General features: G+C 32.9%; 1 protein-coding gene across 5 annotated transcripts in view; it reads left to right on the top strand.

Annotated features, from left to right (window-relative positions):
• The window catches only part of LOC126838245 (uncharacterized), a 160609-nt gene that overhangs the window by 32486 nt on the left and 100441 nt on the right, over positions 1–27682 (top strand). For 2 of the 5 annotated variants that reach the window (XM_050572527.1, XM_050572525.1), the window contains exon 1: positions 2673–2834. The exons of 1 other annotated variant lie outside the window; for it this stretch is intronic. The gene's annotated coding sequence lies outside the window, so the exon portion shown is untranslated. Of the gene's footprint in view, positions 1–2672; positions 2835–2938; positions 3047–7783; positions 7865–27682 lie in introns of those variants that run through there. 2 more of the 5 variants (XM_050572526.1, XM_050572528.1) reach the window with 2 other exon arrangements.

Here is a 27682-nt window from a genome sequence, read left to right as displayed (position 1 = left end):
GCCAAGACCTCGGGTCGAGGCGTGAAACCGCCAGTTATAAAATATGGTGTATTTTGTACAGTGATATTTCCCAGCAGAAAATTTAGATTATGGACAATATTCTTGCGAAGGTGTTCAGTTTACAATTAGTTTTAATAATTACATATGAGTGTATTGTACGCCGTTGTAGGTTTTTTAGAATTTCTACATAGTACACTTGTCGTACAAACACTGTATTGAGTTTTTAACAGCTATACTAATTATTAAAAATAATAAAATTTCAAAACAGTCACTCATTAAGTGCACCTAAATTAGTGTCCACGGAAAAACATGCCTGACAACCAGATTTTATAGCTGTTGACTTAACTAAGCAAATAAAGTTCTTTAAGCTAAATATTTAGTCATGTTCCCAATAAAATCTGGATAACACTATGTCGACAGTGGACATTGATTTGTGTACATTTAATATTGTACATTAATGATTTATGGCTACTATAATTATAATAATGGTTTGGGCCTTCATTAGGAATTATTTCAACTAAAACTATGTGATGGAATACTAAAAAGTGCTACGGCTGTATCAATGTAACTAGTATTTTAAATGTTTTAAAAAATATATATGCAAAATGTTCGAACGCTATAATTATACACAAATTTTACAAAACTGTATTTATTTTTTGCTATAAACCCTTTGAAAAAAGCGAAACGAAAATGTTACATGCCTTACTTGAATCGTTTATTGGCAACTTTAAAGTTAAATGTACACCTTTTATCGTTAATATATTTTTTTAAAGTTATTTGTCAAATAAATGATTCATTTGGCAGTGTGATGGTTTTTGAATACTATATTATTCGTAGCGCTAAGCTACACATTGAAAATTCAATTAAACTGAGAGTGGACTACAAGAGTTATATTGTTATTACGACCATAGTATTGGACTTTTTTTCGTGCAGGGTAATGTCCATACTTACAAGTGCAAGTACGTACTTTTTTATGGGTTTCCCGGGGAAGACGTGCCGTACCAATAATAATAAAAAGTACATAAGGTAAGTCCAGGCGGCGCATCCGTTATATTATCCATTTTAAATCTGCGCAATTGGTACTGGCCGTAGAGTATAATAAAATATACAGCAAAATGGAATAGTAGCAGTTATACTGACTTCATTATTATCACTTGAAACTTCGAATAGTCGTCAAGGAAATGCATAGAATTCAAATTAAATAGCCAATATATGTTTTGCTTTCATTCAGGTAAAATTGTAGATATTTTATACCTGAATGTTGGTTGGCTCACATTGGTTGGGAACTTAAAACATTTTCCCCGCAACATCCAACATCTCTTTTAAGGTTTTTTAGCCTCCCCTTTGATCTCTGCCAATATCCCGGAAAGGGTTTAAGACGAATAAAAGTGTGATAAAATCACATTTAAATAAACGCTCCGATGCAAATCTGTGGATAGTAGGTTCAAACCCGTAGGTACAGTCCAAATCAAGCACAGTAAGAAAGTAATTGGGAGGTCCACTGTTGGCAGATAAAAATACAAATATCCATAAAAGCAGTGTACCTAATGACAAGTATTGTGTACTTAAAAATACATTTTTAGTACTAGGGGGGATACGATTGGGGTTGATCGTCTTGTCTATAAAAATGTATTGCTATAGTTGCCCATATATGATCGCAAAATAACAAAATAATAAAAATATTTTCATTACCTTTTGACTGTTGATTCGCTCACACACATAGCAACCAGGAAATTGACAACGGTTAAAGTGTAATATTATTCCCCTTTTTTCGGGTTTCCCCATTTTAGATCTACCTTCGGTAAAATTTTCAGATCTCAATCCCTAAATCATTGCTTTTTCTTGCACTTAATACTCTCTAAGAGTTTTGGCCGCCATTACAATCTCCATCCATTTCTCTCGATCCTGGACTAATTCTCACCATTTCTGTACTCTCAATTTATCCCAATTTTCCCAATTTATTAAGGTTTATCTTCTCCCACAACCCCCAGCCATCTTTTCCTGGGCCGCCCTCGAGATCTTTTTCCCATTGATTTCCAATTTAGGGCTGATCTACTTATATTATTATCCTCACTTCTCCGCATCACGAGTCCCAGCCATTGAAAGCTTTGTCCTCTTATGAAGCCAATGACTGCGATGCAATTCCCAATTATTCTTCTTGTAGTTATTTGTTAAATTTTCTTTTCCGAGTTCAAAGTGAAATAAAAAAGACTTTTTTATCCCTCTTAGGGGAAAGGGCCTGTGATGTTTTTTTGGTTTGTCGATGTTCATCGGTTGTGCTACGTTTTAAGGATATTCCAAACAAATTTGCAATTAATTCGACTATTTTTAAAAAGGTTATGCAGAGCCGTAAATTCAATTAGGAAATACAATACCTTCTCAGCTAAAAGCGTTACCCATGGTTCTTTGTCTGGGCCTCGGCGTTACAAAACGCGCAAAAGTATTAACTCGGGGAGGATGGGGGGGGGGGAGACTAAAAAAAAAAAAAAAAGGGTTCTCGATTGGGAAAATATAGAAAAAACTCAACTCAAATATTGTGCACGCTCACCGTGTGTAGAGCAGAGCCTACACAGAGGGTGTTCGCCGTGGCCGGCGGCGCGCTCAGTCGCCGTAGGTAATCGTCGCCGCCGCCGTTGTTGGAAAAACCACCGACCAGTTGCTCTGCGCTTACCGTCGGCCGTCATCGTTGCTCATTGTGGTGTAGTTCCCGCTGGGTTTTCCCCGCCGGTCAAGAAATTCGAGCGCCGTTTGTTCGAGTGTCGATTTGCCGTGATGTGTCTGTCGTCTTAGTGCGTGTGTGCTCGAGTGCTGCTGTTTCGACTACCAAGTCCGAAGTAAGTCGCATGCTTCCATGCTTGCTTTAGCTTAAGTACAGCTCAGCGTTTTCGTTGGTAAGAATTTTTCGGATTTTCGGACGGAGTTTAACCTCGCCTAAACCGTCTCATCAACCTGTGGCGTACTTTAATTTGCAAACCATTAAAAGAAAACTACAGTTTTCGCAAGTTCAACTCTGACAAAGTTATTGGATCCGAAATGTTAGGTATCGGTACGTACTGTATGTTGAAAATAAACAACACTAAAAACGCATTAAGAAGTAATTAATTCTTTAAGAACTCGTGTGACAGTAAAACGGCAGATTTGAATGTTTTGGCATACTTAATAAAACCGACATTGAAAGCAACCTATAAAATATTGAAAACGATTCTGTGAACCCTAATACGCCAATTTTAGAAGTGCTTGATTGATTTCGTTAATTATTTCAACTGCGTTTCAGTTAAATTTTTACCAACCATATTTTGTTTTATAGCGTTAAAGTGTACAGTAAAGTTGTTATACAATTATTTGCACGATTGGCTTTATATTAAAATGTAAGTACTTGAAAATTGCGAACAGCCACAGCTAATATATTACACTAGTCATGATTTTTTTGTGTAATTCATCAAACTTTAAACATTTTTAAGCATACATTTTCTCAATGAAAATAGCGTACAATCTTAACAAGCCAACTACGACCGTTCGATCCACGAGCGAATGATTCACCTGCTGAACATAAGCATAATAATATGATGAGTATATTTATGTTGGTCGTTAAAGGTAATTCACGTGAAAAAAGTTTTAAAAAATTCAAGGAAAACCATTTCCCCGAGGGATCGGCCGGGCGTGTATATACTGAAATCAAATACAATTTGTAGCGTACAGTGGTATTTATGTGTTTGGCCCGTGAAGTCTTGAATAAACAACACTTACGGCAGTTAGGCGGAATTTATCGGATAGACGATAAAGTGGCAACTGTAGATAACGCCAAGATGTGGGTCATTAAATAAAATGAACAACCGCTTGGTTGGCTTTTTGCGATTTTTCAAGTAAACCGAGCTGCGCGTATCGGTTGAACTTAAAATGTTCATAAGACTGAAAAGTCCACAACGGTGTAATTAATGGGATATTTTTACCGGGAAATGTTAAAAAATTCATTTGCCTGCCTACGCCTCAAAACCAATTCCAATTCACTTATTCCGCCCACATTTAAATTATTCCCTTTCACGAAAATGAATTGTGGACTTAAACAGTTTTTTTTTTTTTGGCCAATCACTGTCATCAGTTAACCTCTTTAAACAAAGGTTCCATACGCCATTTTTAATGGTCGTTACCGACCCTCTTACAAGTTAAACCATAATATATTGTATTAAAAACTTCATTATACAGGCACGTACTTAAAAGGTGGGGACGAAAGGGTAAAACTTCTTTCCCTTCTCACCTTAAGGCTGTATCCAAAATGTATTTGTTTACTCTACATTTCATTACTGAGGAAAGTTGCGTATGAGTAGGTTAAAATCAGAACTCATAGAAATGGGAAAATTAGTTGGCAACACTGTGTTGTAGGATTTTTTTATAGCGAATCCAAATCGGTTTGTATGAAAATCAGTCCGGATATTTTACTGAAGTTCACATCAATATCTAACAAGACACAGTGAACGGCACCTGTTGTAAAATTGTATTGTGAAAAGTTATTTCGTGAGCGTCAGGTAATTTAGTTTTTTTTTTATATTCTCGAACGGTTTGCTTAAAGTTTTTTAGAAACAAAGTGTTGTATTAAAATTCGTTAGAACTTTTTTGATATTACACTCAGAAAAGTCTTAAAGAGTACCTCGGTTTAATGCTTTTTTCTTTAGGATTTTTTGACATTTAAAATAAGTAATTTTTATTGTTGTTATTTGTATTCGCTTTAGTTGTATCTACAAAAAGCGAATACAAACAACAACAATTATTTATTGTAAATGTCAAAAAATCTTTATAAGATGCTAACCTTTTATTTTTTTCCCCGTACTTATATTATTGTTCCGTTATTAAGCGCATTATATTTTTTGTTGTCAGGATGAAGCATGTGCTATATAAAAAAAAAAAATTATTAATAGAAATACCTTATGCGACTTAAAATTAAATAGTTTTCTACACCATTAAGTATCATAATTAGAGTCGAGATAACTACAGATATGTAAACTAGATTTTTAAGTGTACATGCCGCCAATAGAGATAATTTTAGTTACCTTTTTCCACCATCTTTGTGGGAATTACAAACGGGTCGCATGAAAATATGTTGATAACAATTATAAGTTGATAACACAGAATCACAGATGTATATATATATTCCACAAAAATGGCGGACATCGGTTTCCATTCTTATCAGTGGACATTTTCATAGACTTTCAGTGATAAGAGTCGATTAAAAAAACTTTAAACGAGAGCGTGTAAAAAACACACACACCGATCGCTGCTCGTTGCAGAATACATTTGGATAGCTGTTATAACGGTTCATTCGGTGTTTTTTATTTAGTACTAAATATAATATAATTAAATCTAAATTCCGCTTCGAGCCCACGGGCTACTACGATTGCGGCGTTAAACAATAATATTTTCATAGTCTTATTACGCTGTATAATAAATGTAATACTCTCAATATACGGATATAGCACGACCGTATAAACGATTCACCGGGGAATGCTCCGGCTCGCTTTAATTCGACCGACGAGATTGGATTGCGTGAAAAACAATCATAACCATAATAATATAACTCGATGAATTCCATGCGAATCGCATACAACAGGCGCACATTACATATTTTTACACTAATAATGTTATTCGTTTAAGGGAATATATATATATATATATATATATATATATTTGTTGTTATTACCGACGTGGTATGTGAACAACCGCCGGAGTACATACCAAACACAATAATATGTGTATTTTTCATAATTTTACATGAAAATTATTTTTGTAAAGTCAGGCTGCCAACTTAGCTTAACTTTGAATGGTCGTCAAGGAAATGCATAAAATTCAAATAGAATCGCCATGATGATATTTTTTCTTTTCATTCGGCTGAAATTGTAAATACTGAATATCTGAATTTTGGTTACTGTGTTTTGAAGTTGTAAAGCTGAGTTCCCTTATAGTTATCTATAACTTATTAGTTATAATATGATCACAATAATCATTATCGTACTATCATATGAAATTCGAATTGATCTGTTGAACTCAATCAGTTGATAAAGATCATACTGTTGCAATGTTTAACAACTTATAAAAAACAGTTGATTTATTTTCAAAGTGGTCACACTGTCCTTCGTCTCCTTGATTACTTCGTTAATACAGGTCATTATACTATGATGTTACAGCTCTATAAAATATATATATTTATAATATATGGTTTACAATATCATAATATAGTATCGTTTTTTAATCGTCCATTTCGACCCACGTGTAACGAATTTTATTTCATATGAACACGACTATATATTGTTAAATAATTGGAAGAATTCCAACAAAACTCTACAGGTGCGCATTTAGAATACTGTACTTCGACTGTACAATTCTGTACACAAATTCGAATGGATATGTGTTAATATTTTAACTATTTTTTCATTTATTATTTATACGCCAAAATACAGGTTTTACTTTGAAAATTTGCGACTGATTTGGTCAAGACACTTGGATATTTATATCATGTTTTCATAAATAAATTATTTAAAAAAAAAAAGAATCTAGTTATTTTCTTCGCTTCACAAAATACATTTAATCCTGGATATGTCAACTATTATCACTTATATCTAATCTCTTATCACTTATCTCTTATCTCTATCACATGAAAGTGAAAGTGTAACTCGAAAATGGCGACATGAAATTTCTTGTATCCAGCACTGTTTGTCCATGTTAAAATGTATAGATTTTAAGTTATACATTACAATTATTATATTTAAGTTATAGTAGACGTTACCATTTTAAATTAAAAAATACAAATACAATTTTAAACCCAAAAATCTACATAACCATCAACTGCTAGCATATAATTTCACTTAGTATAGTTAGAATTCTAGTACAAACAGGTTACTTATTTATTCTCTTAATAATTTTGCAAGTGAATGTTGTTTAAATATTTAGCATAAATATAAACCCTCTGAACCCTCTTAACCTCAGCCCCTCAAGCCCTTTCACCTTTTACGCTTACATAATTGTTGGAGATCAACAAACATCTCCCATTTATTAAATCGGCATGTATTATGTCTGGTAGATTTATGTTTCTCGCCTGCGGTTTCATTATCCACTCATGATGCACAATACATTTATTTGAAACGTGTTTTAGTTATTATAAAATACTATTTATTTAACTCGAGTATACTAAATGCGGTGCTCTTGTGACCCAATATTGGTATTTCATTAAATTATAAAAGGGCTTATTTATTTAGACCATAGCACCGCACCATAAGCAACATTGGTGGAACAGGTGTTTTCGGAAATAAACTATTTTGTATTGTCATGCCAAATAAGCTTTTATGAGAGCTTATTAAGTTTCGGATCTTAAAATATATACTTGCGACTTCCGAAGTAGCTTTATTTTTACGGACTTCAATCATAAAAATATTGATCCTGAAAAATGTTCACTCACAAATTACCAGTCAAAATTGAATCGTTTATTTAGGAAACGTGATAAGTGGATATTTTGTAATTTTTTATGTTAAACGTGTCAACCCCTATAGCGATTCACAAACAAACGAGTGTATTTGAAAAAAAATATATTTAAAGCAATGACCTGTATTTTATTGTTGTTTATTTTTCAGCAATCGATTTGGGAATTTGTTTTTCTGTGTAAGACACGATGAAATAATGTAATAATATTCGCCGCCACCGCAAAACACCGAACGCCTTAACGCATTCATTGGACTCGACACGTCTTATGATGTATATCTGTATGATGTGCCTTGCTTTCTAAGGGTGCACAAAATATGAGGCGTAAATATTTTATTTTCAAGTGGAAACGACGGGAAGCACTTATTTTTTTTTCGCGTGCACTTGGTTTGTAATAAAGGTACGGTTATATATATATACACACAAATATACGGTTCATCACACACACACATACAAAAAACCTCTTTCCATTCAAAAAATAATATTAATAACACAAAAATCCGTTGACGCTTTTGGAGACAAATGAAAAAAAAAATCCAAAGCTTTTAGATTCCGGTACAACTTGTCGGGGGTGCAAATTGAAATTATCGCAATTTTTTTAATTATTATTTTTTAATTAGAAATCTAATTGTTTTCATGTGTAAACATTTTCACGAGTATGTTGATAGTCATTATAATGTATACAAGGTGTAGGAAAGTAAAAAAAATTTTTTTTAAAAATGATTAGGTTGGTGTAATATCAGAATTGGCCGGTTACAAAATGATGTAAGCACTGTAATGGTACAAGAAAGAAGTCATAATGTATTATAGTTTGTTAGTGTATCGCTATTAACAATTATATAAATGTTGTTTGTATTTTTCCAAGCAAACGCAACAGTACAGTATAGAGAACGACAGTGATCGAAACGGTAGAAAAAAAAAATTAAAAAAATTCTAGTAAAAAAAACTCGTTTAAAGTTATCAGACAACAGCATAATATATTAATTATAATATAATTGGGCGGTAAACTACAAAAAACACACAACAGTTTAAAATGATAATGCACGTTACACGTATAGCGTTGTTAAGTTCCTAAGGCTTTTGTTTTCACTTGTAATGCACAAAATATACTTTAAGGGTCGACAGTGTATTCAGTATGTTATGTATTTTAATTAAAATAATACCAATAAAAATACCTAACATGGATTAAGTCTGGTTGTTTATGCTATTGGCGCACATTCAAAATTACCTCTCTCTGTCTTTGTTCTCTCTCTGTCTCTACCTCCTCATTTGTTGTTGTCTGTTATACTTTATGTACACCAGTTTAGTAAGGTACATCAAAGAAAAACGTTTGTACTATGTGAGTTGGTTGAATCGGATAGAATAATATATAAAACAGTTCACTAGTTTAGTGAACGATAATGGGATATATGTAGCTTGTATTCGATTGTACTTTACAAAGCTCATTTTATCCAGTCTAATATTTTCAACTAGAATATTATCCACAGAAATCTTGAAACGCCAAACTAAACTATTTGTAATACTATAAACCAGCGCACTGTAAAGTAGCATGTGAGGAAAGTGTAATAATATTATTATTACAAACTAGTGTGACAAATACAAAACGATGTTATTTTTAACGCAAATAATCAACATATTTTAGCTTAAATTAAAACCTTGTAATCATGAAATGTTAATGCATTGTGAACATACATAAAAATAAATCACAAAAATAGTTGTCGGTTCCTATGAAAGAGTCGCATTTCCTTATATTTTATTTGTAATTACACTGACCCTATTACACTCTTTTTAGTTGCGTGTCCACGTTGAATAATGTTAATGTAATACGATTTGATAAAAAGTTTAGTGTTATGTTCTTGTTTATAATAATTCATAACGCACTACAAGAGTTTTAAAAGTATTACATTTACATGAAGTATTTATATACAGATAGTATATTATGGTGTATTGTTTGCTTAACACAAACTATTACATTCGAGATGTAGATTGCAATTTGCAAATGACAACAGTGTTGAGTAAAATATGCACTTTTCTAGCTTTTCCTATAAGCTATGAGCTTATAAGGTTATAAGGATAACCTAATTAGGAGTACCTAATTAGACGTACCTAATCTCTTATCTCTAATATATAATCACTTACAACCGCTAGAGTACCCAATTAAGAATGACTAATTTGGAGTACCTAAGCATAAGTTCAGAAAACTGCTTAGTAGAAAAAAGAACAGATATTATCCATAATAATTATTGTCGTTTTCTTAAAAATTTCTTCGAATATTTTTGAAAAGTGTAATTTTGAAACTATGTATATTTAATACATGTAAACGATATTGCCAACACACGATTACTGATTGCTATCAATAATTTTGGTCGTACATGATTTTAGTATCGTTTAGATGTGTATATAACATGTCTAATCGATTGGGGATTTAAGTACCGAACAAAACATGAAAATGTAATACCTTTTTTCGGTGTTATTTTAAAGGTCAATTAATAAATAATTAAATGTACACGGCATACACAGCTGCAGCGACATGGGAGTTGGCAATTAAATAGTTTGGCGACTGAAATTAACATATAAACTATGGTTTCGCGTGATTAAAACAATAATTATTAGCTTTTATGCGATCGAACTTGCTTAAGTTCGCGTTTCTTTGGAATTCCAATCATGTTCTCTATTTGTAGACTAAAAAAATTTAATCTAACGATGCAAAAAATAAAACAATACTACAATCCAATGGCTCTCGCTCCGTGTGTTTTCAAATTTTATGTGTTTTTCATAATGTAATCCTCTCGAACGATCACTTTAATTAACTTTTTATTTTCATTACAGTTTTAATAGCAAACGTTTACCGGACGATAAAACTTAATTAAAACGTTAACGACATTTCCCCTACCCCCCTCCCCCAATTATATTGTTTCCGTAGTACATATGGTTTGCCTAAGATAAGTTTATTTGAAGTATCACCGGTAAATATTAGGTTAACAGAAGTTGTTCGAGAGTAAACGACTTGAATTTACATTGCATTTAAATTTCATAAACGAATTGTTGAGGTTTTGCCATGGAAACTTTTGTTTACTCGACGAGAGTTTCAGTTAGATGTTGACAAAATAGATAACTACATCGAATATACTTGCGAATAAATTAGAAATCGATAATCCACTCAAACAACTTGAAAATAAGAGACAAATAAAAATACATTGAACATATTTAAATGTATCACAGTGTCAATTGTTCAAAACATCATAATAAGACAGCTAGTACTTTATGTGAGATAATTGTCTTAAAAGTGACTATATCGTTTACAAAACTTATTTATATTTCTTAAGTAGTCACTTTAACCACACTGTACTAACTGTTTAGTCTCGTGGGATGTTCAATGTGTCAACATAAATTGTAATTTAGGTGTAATTCAGTAACTATTTTAGTTTAGAAAAAAAAAACTAAATTAGTAGTTCTAGCTAACGGCGGCTTAGACAACGACACAGCAATGCTAAAAATAAATCTGGCCAGTCATTTGACTTATATTTATTATCCTCGAAAGTCGGCAATATCCCTAGAGTTAAATAAATCCAGAGTCAACTTGCTAATGGAACGTTTTTCTTCACTAATTACTATTTCTCTGCGAAAGCAACTAGTTAATTTTATCTATTTTCCTTTGATGAACAGGTAGTGAAGCAACATCACAACGGAATCAAGTGTCGCCAAGTTGGTCGATTTCAATAACAATCGGTAGTAAAGAATATTGTAAATTTGATTGTTTCAATATTATTATTACTATGAGAAATGCAATTCCACAGAATCCAACCTTGTGCCAAAGGAATGGTATTATGCGTAGTTGTTCGTTAAGGTCGCTACGCGACGGTTCATCTTGTCATAAATAATTCCACAACTCATGCATATTTCATTTGACCATAATGGAAGGTTGTCTCTCTTCGTCTGCACAATGCATTTTATTGGCCGTAACCACTACACCACTATATATCTAAGCTAATATGCATTTGCCGGCTTAACTTGCCAGTAGGTACACAACTCGGGATAGAGATAATTATTAGGGGAAAAAAATAACCTCAATTTCTAAGTCACCCCAAGTGGAACTAATAAATTATATGATTCTGGTTTTAAGTTAACCTTAACGTCGGCGTAAAACATAAATGTTAATCATCCCCGTTGTACCAAACCGACATAGGATAGAGAATTGGGGTTTTTTTTCGTTTCCCAAGGAGTTTGTAACTCAACGTTTTTATAGGTATTTTTCATACATTGTGTTTTATTCACTGACTTTCACTATTATTTATGACAACGGAAATTCAGTAGCCGTCCTGTACATACATAATTTTTATGGTCCGATTTAATGGATTGAATGCATACCTTGTAACATTTTTCTTTACTTGTGAGGTATGTTTGTGTAATATGCTATCAAATCATTTTCATAATATAGCAATCAATAAATCTAGATGGTTTTGGTCTGTTTACGTTTAAAGGAATTGTGTGCTCGAGTCTGCGGTCACACTGATTTAATTTTGAGTCATGTGACGTCATGGTTATTGTTTACATGCCGAATGAGCTATCTGTTTTCATGTAGTCTGTGCTAGAGGATTACACGTGGTAGCAGTACTTATATTATGGGCTCTACAGTTTGGTAATCCCTACAATTTGGCACAGATTTATCATGCCGACCTTTTAGGCTGAAAAGTACAGATAGGTAGGTACTGTCAATATTCTCAACTGTGTGTGGCTATGCCGAATTTATAACGTGACACACGAAGAAATAACGACTACGGTACTACCTCGCGTTGCTATTATTATATTAGCGCTAACGGGCTGTCGGATGTATCACATATTAACGGGTTATCCATCAGTGTCGACCCCGACGTGCAACGTAAAACAGGGTAAACCGCTGCAGAGAATATAACTGCAACAGTATTAAATCACACGCGTACATTAAATTTGGTTTTGGGATTTTTTTTGTCAGTCTTCGCCGCTTTTGCCATGCTTCGAACACTGTTAGAAATTAACATGGAGTCGATACTTATCACACAAAACCGCGGTGGCCATCTTAGATGTCACAGTGTGACCAACATAATTTTATATCTGTACGTTATTATTATTGGTTGTGTAAACATTTTACAAAATGGCCGTCACTTTTTTGTTTGCACTGAAATTGACCCTTCTGCTTTCGTCTATTCCGTGCATTTCCATCATTGTGGTGACAATGGTCGAAATGAATTAATCGAGGCCTCGTTTCGGGCAATCTGTTTTGTGGACCGGTGTATAATTTTATCGTTCTATTTGACGTTATTATTATTAATATAATAATGGCTAGGCAAATTGGTATTATGTGCTCGCCGTGCGGGACGAGAGGTCAATTTCAAAGGTATTGTTTAATTACGACCGGCCCGTTCGTTATGACACCTCATTAAGGACGGTGCCCGTTTATCCTAATTGTTATGATTTTCCAGTGTAACAATACAACCGTGCTAAGTACTAACGAAATAAACGCAGCTTGTGATGGCCAAAAAAAAACATACGAAAAATCCAATGTGAGAGAATGAGTTTGTAAAATACCTATCTGATTTTGAACAAAAACCGCGGTCAAATGATTTAAACCGATTTGGCATACAACCAACGCAACGTCGGCAGTGGATGGCAAATCAAATTTGTCGTTCCAATTTGTCCATTCCTATTGCTTTGATATATTTTTACTTGGCCTTTCGTGTGTCACCGACGTCGTGTACGGTTCACTTGGCAGTCGCACAAAAACTTCGGCCCTAAATAAACAACGCGTGGCTGGTATTGATCTAAATCCATTTTCACATATTATAATAATCTTATAAAATATAAATGATTAACGCATGTGATCGTCTACACGTCTTCACAGAAATGATGATGATTTGTCACAAGTAATTGGCCATCAGCTGTTTCATTGCACAATTTTATTTCACGATTTTCACGTTACACTTTCACTTTAACGTGATAAGAGAAAAGTGATAAGAGATAACTGATAATAGATCAATGATAAGAGAGAAGTGATAAGAGATAAACGATATTTAATAAGCAATAACACAAATATGATTCATTGTTTATGCGTGGACCTGCGTGGATTTTTCATTTGGATCTAGTTGTTAAAACGCAAAAAGGAGAAAAAAACAGCTTACTGGTATACAATGTAGGATGAATACATATTATGGATTAGAAAGAACGAGCACTTTAGATGTTAGATGTATAGTATTTTTTTTTGACAATATTGTGGTAATTAACGGTTGTTGAATAATTAAAAACATTAGTGAAAGATGTATAGAAGTGAAGTCTTCCTACCACATACAGGCTAAAACTTAGTTATCATAAGCTATAGATAGGTAGTAAAAAAGTGAATTTTTCATTGAAAAGAAAAAAAACGGTTATTATATAATGACGTTCGAATTGAAAATATAAAAATGTAATTTTTTAATTGAAATACTAGTCGGCGGCAACGCATTTTGTTATTATTGGCAATGCCGGTTTATTTGGTAGTCTATTTGGCCAGCTGGACGCGTTTTCAAAACGACATTTCCTTAACAAAGGAAGCCAATATTCACAGCAAAACCTGGCTAATTCAAAGTTACTTCCAAGTAATATCTAAAAGAAAATCCAATGCTCTTTTTTTTTAATTTGACGGATCAGTCAGTTCAAAGAATTTCAATTATTTTAGAGGGATATACTTTACGCGGCTGTGAGAGTGACATTAGTGTCTTGCACGTGACGCCACCGACAAATATAATACCTAAGGTATTAGGGTATTATATTTATGTGGTTTTATTTTTTTTTACAAAGCCTTAATTTAAAGATATATTATCTATAATACAAAAATAGAATATTATAGCACCATCGTTCGCAAAGTATAAACCAATCAAAGGTGTTTTTTTTTTTATTTCTTTAGAAGTTTTCAAATTTTATGTGGTTTTCCTCTTCTTGAAAAAACGTTATTACAGTGGCGTTTTTATGTCTTTGTTTGTGGTTTTACCCGGAAAACTGTTGCAAGTGCAACATAAAGTTCTCGTTAAACGTTAAAGATGTCCTTTTCTCTCTTTATATATAGTGCATACCATAAATCCCTTTGATGTTCTGTAGAATTCAGACGCCAAACCAAAGTTATTTCTCTTTTGTATTTATTTTCAAAATAAATTAACATTACAATATGTGAAACAGAGATTATGTGTTGAATGAAATTAAGCAATTTTCTATGGATTTCGTCAATTCACTTTTAAATGTATCTCTTTTTATTTGCTACTTGATAGCATAAAATAGTATTGAGCAGTAATGTTAATCCTATATTATTAAACAAATTACTACTTGCCAGAAAATTGTGTACTAGTTTGTATTTATACATAAATAACATTTTTCTGTTTCTCGCCGTCTCTGCGTTAGTGTTTGGTGATAATTTATTTGGGTCTAGGTCTGTAAATGGCGTTTTCCAAACCAACGAACCGCCAAAGGTTATTATTTTGCAGATAGGTCGAAGTAGATCAACCATAAGATTGTGACGCCGCTTGCTTGCCGTCGGCACATAATAATATATAACAAAATTGCATGCTTGTAGTTAATGTCGCGATTGCGGTCATTACACAACAAATTGTTAACTAACGAATTGCATAAGTATAATTGGTTTTCCGTTCGACCACAAAATCTGATAACGATTATTATATTTCGAGACATGTGCACATCGATGGCCACAGCTCCAATCTGCAGTTTTTAATTTTATCTGATATTCTTTTTTTAAATCTAAATTATATTATAAAATATTGGCACACATCAAATTTATGGATTTAACTTGAAATTTCGCTGTCTATAGTATTTTATTGTTGTGACATTTGACAAGCATAATAGTATTAGTGTTTAAAGTCAAATTAAAAAAAAAAAAAAAATTGCTGAGCTGTGTAATTATTACACGACCATATTTTGCCTCAAGTTGACCTTTAATATGTTTTACTGCCGCCAAATTGAGACGTGCTGCTAATAAGCTAATAATTAATCCGGTAGGTAATTAAGCGCGAATACTAAATGAGTTGTATGTAATTATGATTATTAAAATATACACGTTAATATTTATGAACCAAGTGAACTACATTCAGTGTACTAATGAACGCATAATGTTTTATTAGTCAAGTAAAACTGTATTATCATTTTTATTGCATGAACAAATGAGCTCATAATGCAAGATCTCGTATAGTTAATTAACTTTAAACATGCAGGAGATTTAGATTTGAAAAATTGGGTATTATTTTTAATTATTGCCAAACACTTACTGAACAATTAAAAAACAAATATTTTAGACTTTTTACCGACTAATTGACGACGTCAAGATTGGTCTTATCACAATTTCATCTATTATTATTATAATTATATTGTATTTGTCTCATTAAAGAAATTATTATTTAGTGTTTGAAAACATGGACACAGTCGATTTAATGCAAAACTAATAAACATTAATAATTCTCGACTTTTAATTTCTTGGCCGTCTACTAAATTCAAAATCATGGAAATAGTAGGTAAATAATGAGTATACTCAGGTGAGTACTTTTCATCATGAATATTTCATAATTTATACAGGGAATGTATATTTAATTTTGTATTATTATTTAAAAAAAAACCATGATTAAGGCTAAACTCGCATAAATTATTTTTTGTATACCAAATGTCCAACGCACAGTTTATACAAACAATAATAATTTACCTGTTACATTTTAAATGTAGGCCTATGAAACATTATGAATAGGAGGCAGAAGCGATCCATCACGTTTTTCTTTTTGTGGTTATCATATATTTATATATAGTTCCCCTCAAAAAGGTTATAATATTTCCGGTCACGACCTCCCCGGGTGCGGCCTCGGTGACCGATCGAGATTTCGTTTAAACTAGAAATAAAAACACTATTTAACATTTAATTTTATGGTAAAAGTTTAGTTATTTTTGTTTTCATAAGCATATATTAATTTAATCGTGTAAAATAATAAGCGCACAATCAATAGTATCATATTGTACAATGTTTTGCCCTTTATATCGTTTTAAAATTCATTATAACCATTAAAAGTTTTTTTTCAAAGCTGTAAAACTTAGTTGTCCATCTGTTGAGTGTTAATATTGTGCGAAACTGGTATTTTATTGGTTATGGAATTAGTGGAAACAATGCACGAAAAAAGGCGCAAGTTATACGGTTTACTTTCTTAATTTTTCACACTTTTAAGTAAGTATGGTAATTAAAATGAAAAAAACATTGATGTTGATAACTTTAATAGCATGTTGTGAATAGGAAAAACAAACGTAATGCTACACATTAATAGTTCGAAGATAGACATTTCATTTAGCTATAATATGACATTAAATATACAGGTAGATCGGAGTCCATACCCGTGTGGTGGTATAATGATTTGAATTTGAAAAAAGTCTGTGGGTTACACGTTATAAATACCTTATTTTCAATTTTCTCTTGAACTATAAAAGATGGAAAGTTCGTTCTAAGGTCACTAAGATAGAGCTTGTCGAGAGGACACAACATATGAACCTAAACAGTTGTCAGTTTTATCTAAACATTTTCAGTGAAGAGTTTCAGAACTTTATCTGTTACTTTGTTGTTCAATATAGAGTTCTAAAGTTGTATATCATAAAAACATATTTTAACATGGATATGTTATCGGGCTGGATACAAGCAATTTCATGTCATCATTTTCGCTTTACACTTTCACTTTCAGTTAGAGATAAAAGATCATGGATAAGTGATAAGAGTTTAGAGATAAGATAAAAGCGTAAAGAGATAAGTGATAAAAAATAAGCATATCCATGATTTAACGTTTTTCGATGGAGCATATAAAGTATTTAGGTTTCCCCCCCAAATGTTCATACTTTTTGAACTAATTGCTTAATAACGAAAAATATGTTTAAAATAATTCTCCAAAAATTAGAAATCAAGAAAGTCCTCGTGCCGACCCCGACAAGGCAAGCGTTTTTTTCTTCTAATTAGCATCCATTAAAAAATATAAGACGTTGTTAAATAATGTTTGTCATTGGCAAGTGTATTTGCATTATATTATATTGCTTACTACGTGTAACGTAGAAAAAGTTCGACAAGCCCAACTCGCAAAAGATTTGAGAAAACGACGCTAACGCGGGTTTATTCTAGTATGTGTTTTTTTCATTTTTTTTTTTCATTTTCTTTTTAGATTTATCTTGTAAGTTTTCAACAGCCATCGACACGGTACATGGAACGTTTCCGGTGGCTGCTCTTTTTTGTTGCACACCTATGTCATTATATAGCTCTGGCAAAGTATAGTGATCATTACGGATTCTCAGAGCGCGTTATTTCCCCAAATCCGTTTCGCACTATATACTTGAGCTTAACACATAATTTGGGAGACGACAACACTCTGCACAAACACGATTATCGCAAAGCTTTCATTCGTTTGACGCCCAGAGCGTTATAATTACATAATAAGATATACCCTATTGGAATGTGTACAGGTGACAAACAACGTCGTAGTTTCATAAAGATTTTGAAAGAAATTGTGGTTAAAATAATCAAGAGACTAAGCAAGATGCTTAAGGCCATTAAATATATTTTCAACACAACACAACAAAACGGAAAAATACTTTTTATTTTTCTTTTAAATCATCTCTCTCCGCATTTCTCCATTTCTTCGACAAAACTTGTATGTCTTTCTCGATAACGCCTAAATTTGTTGATCTACTATTATTCTCAATCCCTCTTTAGCTGTCCCTCAAATGTTTAAAAAGTTTAACTATTTCTGATTTCAACACGTTTATTATATAAAACCATATAAATTTATTCTGTACAAGTTTTACCAGGTGTTCCAAAATTCTCTGACTGATATTTTATATACTCATTCCTAATTCTATCGAACTAAATCACTCCACGTTACTATTTTCATCGCTTTTTTCCAATGACTAAAACTTTATTCCATCGTTGTGTACATCATTACTGATCTAATTACAATTTTCTTTCTGATTAACCCATTTTGGTCACAATGTTACATTATATAATTTCATTAAAAATCTATATATTAAATTTGGCTTATAAGTTATGTATTTGCTTTTTAGGATCTTTTAAAAGATCCAATAGTGGCTTACATTTCATCCTAAATCAACTTTAAATTGATTCAAAATCTGGCCTCACTGCCGTTTTATAACACTTTTTTTTCACTTCAAATGATACATTTCTGTCACATTTTCCATCACATCAAATCAAATACTTAATTGTTTATTTAACATCTTCTTCAGTTCCACGGTTCGATTCCAAATACTTATTATTTGCTACCATTAAAAATTGTTTAAATTCACATTGTTGTTGACATCATTATCATTTTTATGGGTTTCTCGATTTTGGAAAAAATCAGTGAACATTTTACACATTTGACCAAACTATTAGTATTACAATAACATTGATGTGTTAAATTGTTCTACCATAACAATTTATTCATCAAAATATAATCGTGGGATGTTTGCAGGAGCTTTGTTAAATATTATGTTACATTGCTGTGCATCGACTCGGAAGAAGATAATAATACACTGTTTTGTCTTGACTTGTTTGTTTTGCTTGTCGAAAATACAATATTTTCAACGGTTGAACGATAATTATTTAAATTTACATTTTTAGACTTGCCCCGGGATTTTCCGCCTTTCTTAACTGTATTGTTTCTTTGTAATATTATAACACTTAAAATACTGTTTGATCACATCGGTTCGTTCATTGTGTTCGCTTCTATTGAAATTTGCTTAGCGTTAATAAAGAAAAATTAATACACATAATGAAAATATATATATTGAGCAGCCACATCGACGGCCAAGCGAACAGATAGGACAAAGCCGAGAAATTTAACACTGTGGCAAACTTTCATCAAAACTTTTGTCCGCCATTTTCGGTTCCTTTACGTTGCGACTAATAATTACAAGAACTTTCCGGGCTATTTCAAGGGTTAGGTGTTTATCCCCTATCATTTTGCCATCGGGTTTCGACCCTGATCCGGTGATACTTCAGTATGCTGATTAGCAGCTACAGCATCAGCTATTGTACACAATTTTTAATCAAACGTTTGTAATTTTATTTTATTTTCATTGAGGCCGTCCATCACTGGTCGTTAAGTTGTATCACTCACATTAACAGCTCCAATCAAACGTTTGTCTATACCACAGATTAGAGTTAAACCATGTGGGTGTTCTCCTAATTAAAGCAATGTAATTGCTGAAAATGTGAACAAACCAAAACCACAGATAAGACAAAACCAGATAGTGCACTTTATTGTAAAACAATCGGTTTTCAAACAACGATTTTTTGATTGGTTTACTCTTAATGCAGTTGAGTCAAATTATAATATCGAAAATATTGAACACACACTGTTAAAATAATAATAATGTGACATGATAAGAAATACTTGTTGACGGTGATAACATTACAGATGATTGATAATATTTCTTTGGCCACACTGTATAACAGCAAGTTTATTTTTTATTCATTTTTTGGTCACACTGGCCTGAGAATATAAAAAATGTTGTTTACATTGTTCGATTTTTTTCAAAGTAGTTCACTATCTGGTTTTATCTAATCTGTGCCAACTGCTCAACTCAGAGTGACCGCTGGAAGAAAAAAAATATTCATGTTTCAGAACTGAGCGTCAATGAATTCGCCGATTATTATCACCTTTTATTATTATTATACAAATTATTTGATAACATTTATAAGTAAAACATGTTTTGTACAATAATTTCATTTCTAGAATGTGGTTACACTGAGTTGAGGGGTTTTTTATTATCAGTTAATGGCACAACTCAAAAGCTATCACAAGTATTAGATAATTTGTAGGAAAACCGGAATAAATAAAACAGATACGCCTCAAATAGAGCCTAGAGAAAATTACATTTTAAAGTACATTTGACTGATTTACCCGAGTAGCACCTCTATAGATCTCTATAGACCTCTATAATCGTTAGTGTTTGGATACTCAATTTTCATCAATTTGTTCGTTTACCATGACTTTGCAAATATATTACATTTCGCCTTATAATTATTATTATAATATGTCTTCGGTTTTCCAAATTCCATTAGCCCATAAAATTCATATTTATGTTCCCATTTTTCGATTGGCGGAAATACCGTTAACCAGACACAATGAAAGGTTTTGAGATAATGATAGACAAGCGGACTTCATTTACCTGTTCAAACACAGTGACGATGATAGTGTTATCGACGGGATCAATATTGTTATATTTAATGGGAAACTGTTGTGCTACTGTTGTAAGAACCCAACGAATATTGATCTTAAAATTCAAACCATTAAAATGTAATAGCAAACGAAGAGATTGATGTACATTGCAATTTCAAACCCTGATAATATTTTGTCTACATATTTATGCAATTAAAACATATGTTCTTATTTGAAAAAACAAGTCCATCATTTTTTCACGTATAAGCGATGAAGGTAAACATTTTCTAAGTATTACACAAGTACAAATATGTACCTTTAAGTATAGGAAAAACAAGTAATTTTTAAAATATTCATATTTTCCGAGAAAACGAGTGTCTTACATCGGATTGATCACCTGTGCTTTATTTAATCTGTACGCCGAATACGATGCAAACAAGAACAAAATTGAAAAAAAAAACAACTGTATTAAAAAACAGGAAGAAAAATACTACAAGCCACTGAAGCAACGATTTTGAACTCAATATAAGTATTGTTGACAGTTGAATAGCAGCTTTTTTACTACTAACAAATTTGGATCGATGCGTTTTTAGGGAATATATTTTTTTTTTGTGTGTAATAATTTACCAAAATATATTTTCAATAAACTATTTAAACCGTTTAATCGGCTAATTACAATTTTTTTATATGTCATTTTTACAATTTGGAAAAAACATAATATGGTCATTGCTGTCTTGTAGAAAAATTGCGACATCACTCAATTTAACTTGCAACGTTTTGGCGACTAGAGAAAAATATTTATACAATTTTTCGCCTAGTTTGCCAATGTTAGTCTTCAGTACAGTTTTACTTATGCAGGCAACGCTGACTGATTCTTCGGTTGGTTGGTTCCACTCGGCCAAAATTATGTATTTACTTCGATTCCAGTGCGGCCACCATTTCGTCAATGTTATTTTTTACTAGCGTTTCGTTTCCAATCAGAGTGTTCAACAAGCCAATTAAGAAAAACGTCAGTATTGAAGAAATCTTTTTCCGGACCAGTCGATGAAGACGGTAATTATTATAAATGATACAAAAACCATTGTTAGGCTGGAGCGTGCTTAAAATTATAATTTTAGGAATAAGTGAGGATTATTTATTATAATATAACATATTATGTATTGGTTATATATAATATATTTCTGAAGATGTGTGACAAAAAAAACCCTCAAACATTTACTTTGTACATTTGAAAAAAAAACCTAGGAAATAATGTTTAATCAAATTAATCTATATCGTTGAATATGTTGGCTTTGGTTAAGGGTTCTTTCAAAAAAACAGTCATTATACAACTATTATTTACTATAGTATGGTCTAATCTAATTTGCAGTCATAATCAATTTTTTTTTATCAGTTTTAAACCGTTTAAACCAGGCAAGGAATTTTTTCTAAAAAACAAGTTTAATACAATAACATGTTTTTTTTATTGTCTTGCCTAGACGGTGTACACCAGGTTTTTTAACAGAGTAAATAAGTAAAAATATGTCACGCCGTTTGGCGAATATTTGATTATAACAAATAACTAAACAATGCTGTTGTAGGTTGTTTTAGCCATACTCTTGTCACGTCTCTATTTACACATTGCCTCAATGGTTTTGGTTAATGTTGTTACTTGTTGTCACACTACCGACAATGGTATAATAACGAATAACAATAATGGGAAAAGTGTGTAAAATATCATGTTGTGTTAGTAAAGTTGTAAACAACTCATTAGCAAATCGATATTTTCAAAATTAAACTTCAACCTAGATTTTGTTTATTGAACCAAAAGTTGGGGTTGCCATTTGCCGGAAGGTACCAAAAAAAAAAAGTACTGTACAATTAACTATTATTTTATACACAGAAAGGTTATTAAACATTTTTTTTTTTTTGTAAAAATCTAAGTAGTTTTTGATTAAGACCGTTAAAATAATCACCCTTCATACATTTCACGTTCAGATTTTATAATTAAATGTAATTCTGACATCATTACTATTAGACATGTTTAGCAGTTATGACATTAAACCGTTAACCTCCTTTTGGATAATTTACAGTGTAAAGTCTACTCCAAACAAAATAATTTACTATTGTTTGTTACACTATTGTTTTTACAAGCAAAAAACACTTTAAATAATATAAATCTTATATTTACACAAACATGTTTTTCTTATACTTACAATAATTTGTGATATTAAGAGAAACCGACATTCAGTTCACAAAGTTGTTTTGTATTAGTCAAATCTATATATTATCAAAAATGGTTTTAAAATGTGTTGTTTTCTATATAATGCTTACGTTGAGTTTGTATGTATCATATTTTGTAACAGCCTCGTTAGACAATCAGTTAAGTTTCGCCAAAACCAGAACGTCGATGCCGAATGAGATTTCAAACAATCCTCGGTTAAAGGACCAGGTAATTTTCCAAATGCAAAACAACTCTAAGTATTAAATTGCTTTGATCAATTATCCGAGTATTTGCGGTCTATAATATAATATGGAGCATTCCTAGTCGAACCTAATTTTTCAAATATTTTAGTGATTGATTGTATAAGATTTTTTCTCCTTCTCCTCGGGTTTATTGGGCCATGTGAAGGCCATCCTGTCTCACAATCAAGCCTCCATCTGTCTCTGTCCAACGCTAGATTTCTCCAATTGGAACCACCTCTCATCTGTTCAACTTCCTTTTTTTTGTGACATCTTCTCAGTGCATTCTTGGTCTTCCCGAAGGTCTTTTCGCTGCAGGAATTTGTAGCAGTGATATTTGGTTGCTCCAAGCATGTCCAGCCCATCGTAGTCTTTCCCTTCTGATATCCTCAATATATCATTATATAAGTTTCCAGCTCTATATTCTATAAGTATAAGATTTATGTCAGTTAAACTGTTTTTTACTTGTAAAATTGCGGGAATCAGTTGCCCACAAGGTGAGGCCGACGACTTTGTGAGTTGACCTGGAATGCTCTAATTATGTTAGTGCTGTGGATTTCATTTATAAATTATTTGATAAGCCATGACTCTGTAAACCTAACCTCTGGCCGTTTTTGTCGTATACACATCAAAACCCATTAACGTCGTTTGATGCAACGTGTTTGTCATAGATAACGTTTTTAATGGATCACATCTACGTTGGATTTTACGACGGTGAATTCATTGGCGGTTTGCAAAAGCTAAAAACAATGAACGAGGAGCAAATCGTGATCAAAGACGACCACGTTTCCCAACTGATCGGCACGTCCACTGAGCAGGTTTCAGTGTTCACCAGCGCACTGGCGCAAATAAAATATTTCCGAAAAGTCCAGGACGTGCTCTGCTCGATCTTCGTGATCTTGGATAGCGCGCTGAGCCTTTGCAAAGCGATGCTTAAGAAACTGAAAAATTGCTACGACCCAGGCAACCAGAAATACGGTTTTCGCGACGTCTTGGAGTACTTGTCGCATAACGTGTTGGACTTGTTGTACGCGGGCAAGTTCGTGTCGTACGATTGGTTGTGGAAATTCTATTTCAAAGTGCTGGCCGTCGACAACTGGCAAACAACCCACGAGTACATCGAAGAGGATCTGTTCGACGACCACGAGATCCGCACCAGACTCGAGACGTTGATCCGACAATGCGAAGGCGATCACTATCTGCGGGACGGTTATCAAGTGGAATTCGACATTGCCAAGGCCAAGGTGGACGTTGAGTTCTTTATGGATGTGTTGGCGAAACCGTTGCAGTACAGCTGGCCCGGCGACGGTCACTACAGCGTAGGCCGGTCCCGGGTGTACTTGGGGTCGTTGTTGGCTCACGAGGAGTTGATTTTCCGATCTTTGCCGTCAGTGATCATCGACTGGTCCGGAACCAAGGAGCTGCTGAAAAGGGAACACGCCGACCTGCAGGCACGGATTGCCGGAAACCGACGGCAATGGCTGGCAGAGCCGTTCAAAAACGTCAAATGCCAACGACTGTTCTTGGACATAATGAAGGTGAAACTGTACGGTTACATTTGGGCGTACCTAACCGGCCTTTACGGTGTTATCGCACGGTTGAGGCGTGTGATGCACGCAGAATTTATGGACAAACTAACGGCCACGCTGAAAGACGATTTCTTCGATACCGACGTTTTCTTCATTGACTTGTTGAACAATCTGATTGCAAACAAAACGCCGGTCAAAGATGACATCAAAGTAATGGCGGCCGCGTTGCGTACCGAAGTAAACGAGATCTTGACCAAGTGGAACGAACCCACGGCGGAAAAAGCAGTCATCTATGCCGACATAAGTACACGGGTACTGAAAACTAACGTTCGAAAACTAGGCGAAAAATTGTATGAATATTTTTCACTAGTCGCCAAAACGTTGCAAGTCAAATTGAATGATGTCGCGTTTTTTCTACAAGGCAGTAACAAAACCGACCATGTGTTTTTTCCGAATTGTAAAAATGACAAGTAAAAAAATTAGTCGATTAAATGTTTTAAATAATTTATTGAAAATATTTGTTGGTAAATTATTACACAAAAAAATCTATATATATATTTCCTAAAAACGTATTGATCCCAATTTTTTTGTAGTAAAAAAGCTGTAATTCAATTGTTCAACTGTCGACAATATTAAATTTTTTTCCTCTTTTTTAATACAGTTGTTTTTTCAATTTTGTTTCTGATTACACAGTGTTCAGCGTACATAATAAATGAAATACACATACTTACGTCACGCTACAGTCTTTTGCAAGCCTTAAAAGTGCTAAAATCTAGGTAAAAAGCCAGTATGTTGGGTTGGAACTTGAGTATCATTGAATATAGAGCCTATGAATTATTATAACTTAAAGTGATAGAATAAAATAAACTGTTCGATGCAAACCTGTACATGGTAAAGTACAAAAATCGATAAAAGCATAGTTAAGGCTAGAGTGTGCTTAAAAATTATAGTTTAAACCGAGCAAGAAATGTTTTCAGGAGTTTTCTTAAACACAAGTTTAGTAGTGAAAATGTACTTGATAGTGTAGTTTAGTCATTACATAATAATTCAATCATCAATGAAAACACTATTAAAGTATTCTTTCTCTGCTATAGGTACAATATTAGCAATAAAAATTAACATACAGAACCAATGATTTAGAAAGGCTTACAATTGCCTTCAAGTGGTTCAAGCGGTTGCAAGAAGTACGATAATATGAAGTAAGCGAAGAGGCGAGCTGCAGTGTGACCAGAATGACGAATTTACATTTTTCTAATGCATATTTTTAATTTGTTTCACTACTGCAACCATATGATTGTCAAAACATAATTATATTACTTATCAGTTATGGTATTATAATATTATCATACTATGAAATTTGAATTTATCTATAATAATTAACAGCTGATACTGTGCTGTGTTTAACAACTTATAAAAGAGTATTTATTCCCATATGGAGTGGTCACATTGTCTCTCGTCTTCTTGATTACTTCGTTACTGATTATAGGACATTATATGATGTTACAGCTCTATATTAGTAATTTTTTTAAATAGACTTTAGCAACGATCCGGTTAACTGAGACTTCCTCCGGAATGTACTTGTGTTAAAATAAATTCTTTCAATTGTCTTATCGTGTTAAGATCACAATGACCTCTAGACTTTAGAGTAAATTCCTTCTCTAGTAATTTAATCAGCGTACTGCACTATTTCTACGGTATACAGTAAAGTAAGTATTGCAAAGTTTATGGCGCCTTCGCTTTTTGTACTCTCATTTATTTATGGCAGTTCAAAAAGTTTGGTTTCTTCGATTTCATAATTAAATTTCGCCTACCTACTCACTTGGCGGTGCACATGAAAAAATGAACAACGTTGGCCGGAATTACTGCAAAAGACACTAAGTCGGTTAGGCAACTTGGAGTGGAATCGAGTGTATTTTTAATGTTTAAGCGAAATTACATTAGTACAAACTGAAAAACTTTATTATTTCGCACTTTACCGTTTTTTAATTATTGCCCGACCCGAGAGTAGATTTTGTTGGAATATAAAGTGATCAGATTGAATTGTTGAAGCAAACTCAAGTAAATAATAAAATTATGTGAAAACGAGTTGGGAGTGGTATACCCTGTATACCCTTTGAGTTATGGCCATTTCATCAGGCATTTGAATACAGTGGTTATAATATTTCAAAATGCGTTTCATCAGCGAAACATAAAACGTGTTGTAATAGCACAGCACGCACGTTGCAATGTATGTGTGTACTAGTTTGTCAATTAACAAACGTGTGTAAAGGTGTAATTTGTAAAAAATATATATATATAAAAGTTGCCAAGCTAATTATACGACAAGAATATGAAATTAGCACGTGACGTTTTTTACATAAATATTTATCATAAATTTAATGGTGCGTTTGACATTCGTTTATAATTGTTTTTTTTTTGCAATAAAGAATGCAGATAAAAATTTGTCACCACTCGAATCTCCTCACAGAATTTAAATTGGACCATCCCATGTACACCAACATGTGTATCAATATTAGAGTGGGATATTCGCCACGGATTACTTTTAGTTTCATCCAATCTAGCTACCGCAGGTTGTTCAGTACAATAATATTATGGCCAACAAGTAAGAAAATGACGGTCTTCCGACGGTGGCAAAGTTGTCGGGTGGCAATGCAAAGAAAAATAAAAGTGTGCTCAAACTCGGGCAAAACTTTTCCAATATTCATTTCGGTTCATTACGGTTTGTATAGTGACCATCACAAGCTTATACTATGTAACTATATTACGATGGCTAGGATTGAGTGGCATGTATGAAACTATTTGTTTGAATATATTCATTCCAATACAATATGACAATACCTTTGCAATCATTCAACGTGGTATTTATACAAATTTAATATTATTATGTTCGATATCAGCGCCGACAGGCAAGTATAGAATAACAGCTAACGTTGTGCATTTGTATTTACTGCAATCCATCAAATTAATTTAAACCATGAATTTATTTTTAAGTGATTTTATCTCATTCGATTATTGATTTAATTCCTGTAAACCTGTGACCACCTCGATCCAAATGTGCTT

The sequence above is a fragment of the Adelges cooleyi genome, unplaced genomic scaffold, assembly GCF_023614345.1.
Source record: "Adelges cooleyi isolate 19-005CV unplaced genomic scaffold, UGA_ACOO_1.1 ACOO_flye_CR_arks_rails_tigmint_CR_PRNA_30, whole genome shotgun sequence".
Lineage (NCBI taxonomy): Eukaryota > Metazoa > Arthropoda > Insecta > Hemiptera > Adelgidae > Adelges > Adelges cooleyi.
The sequence above is the reverse complement of the archived record's forward strand: the minus strand, read 5'-3'. Positions and strand labels throughout refer to the sequence as shown.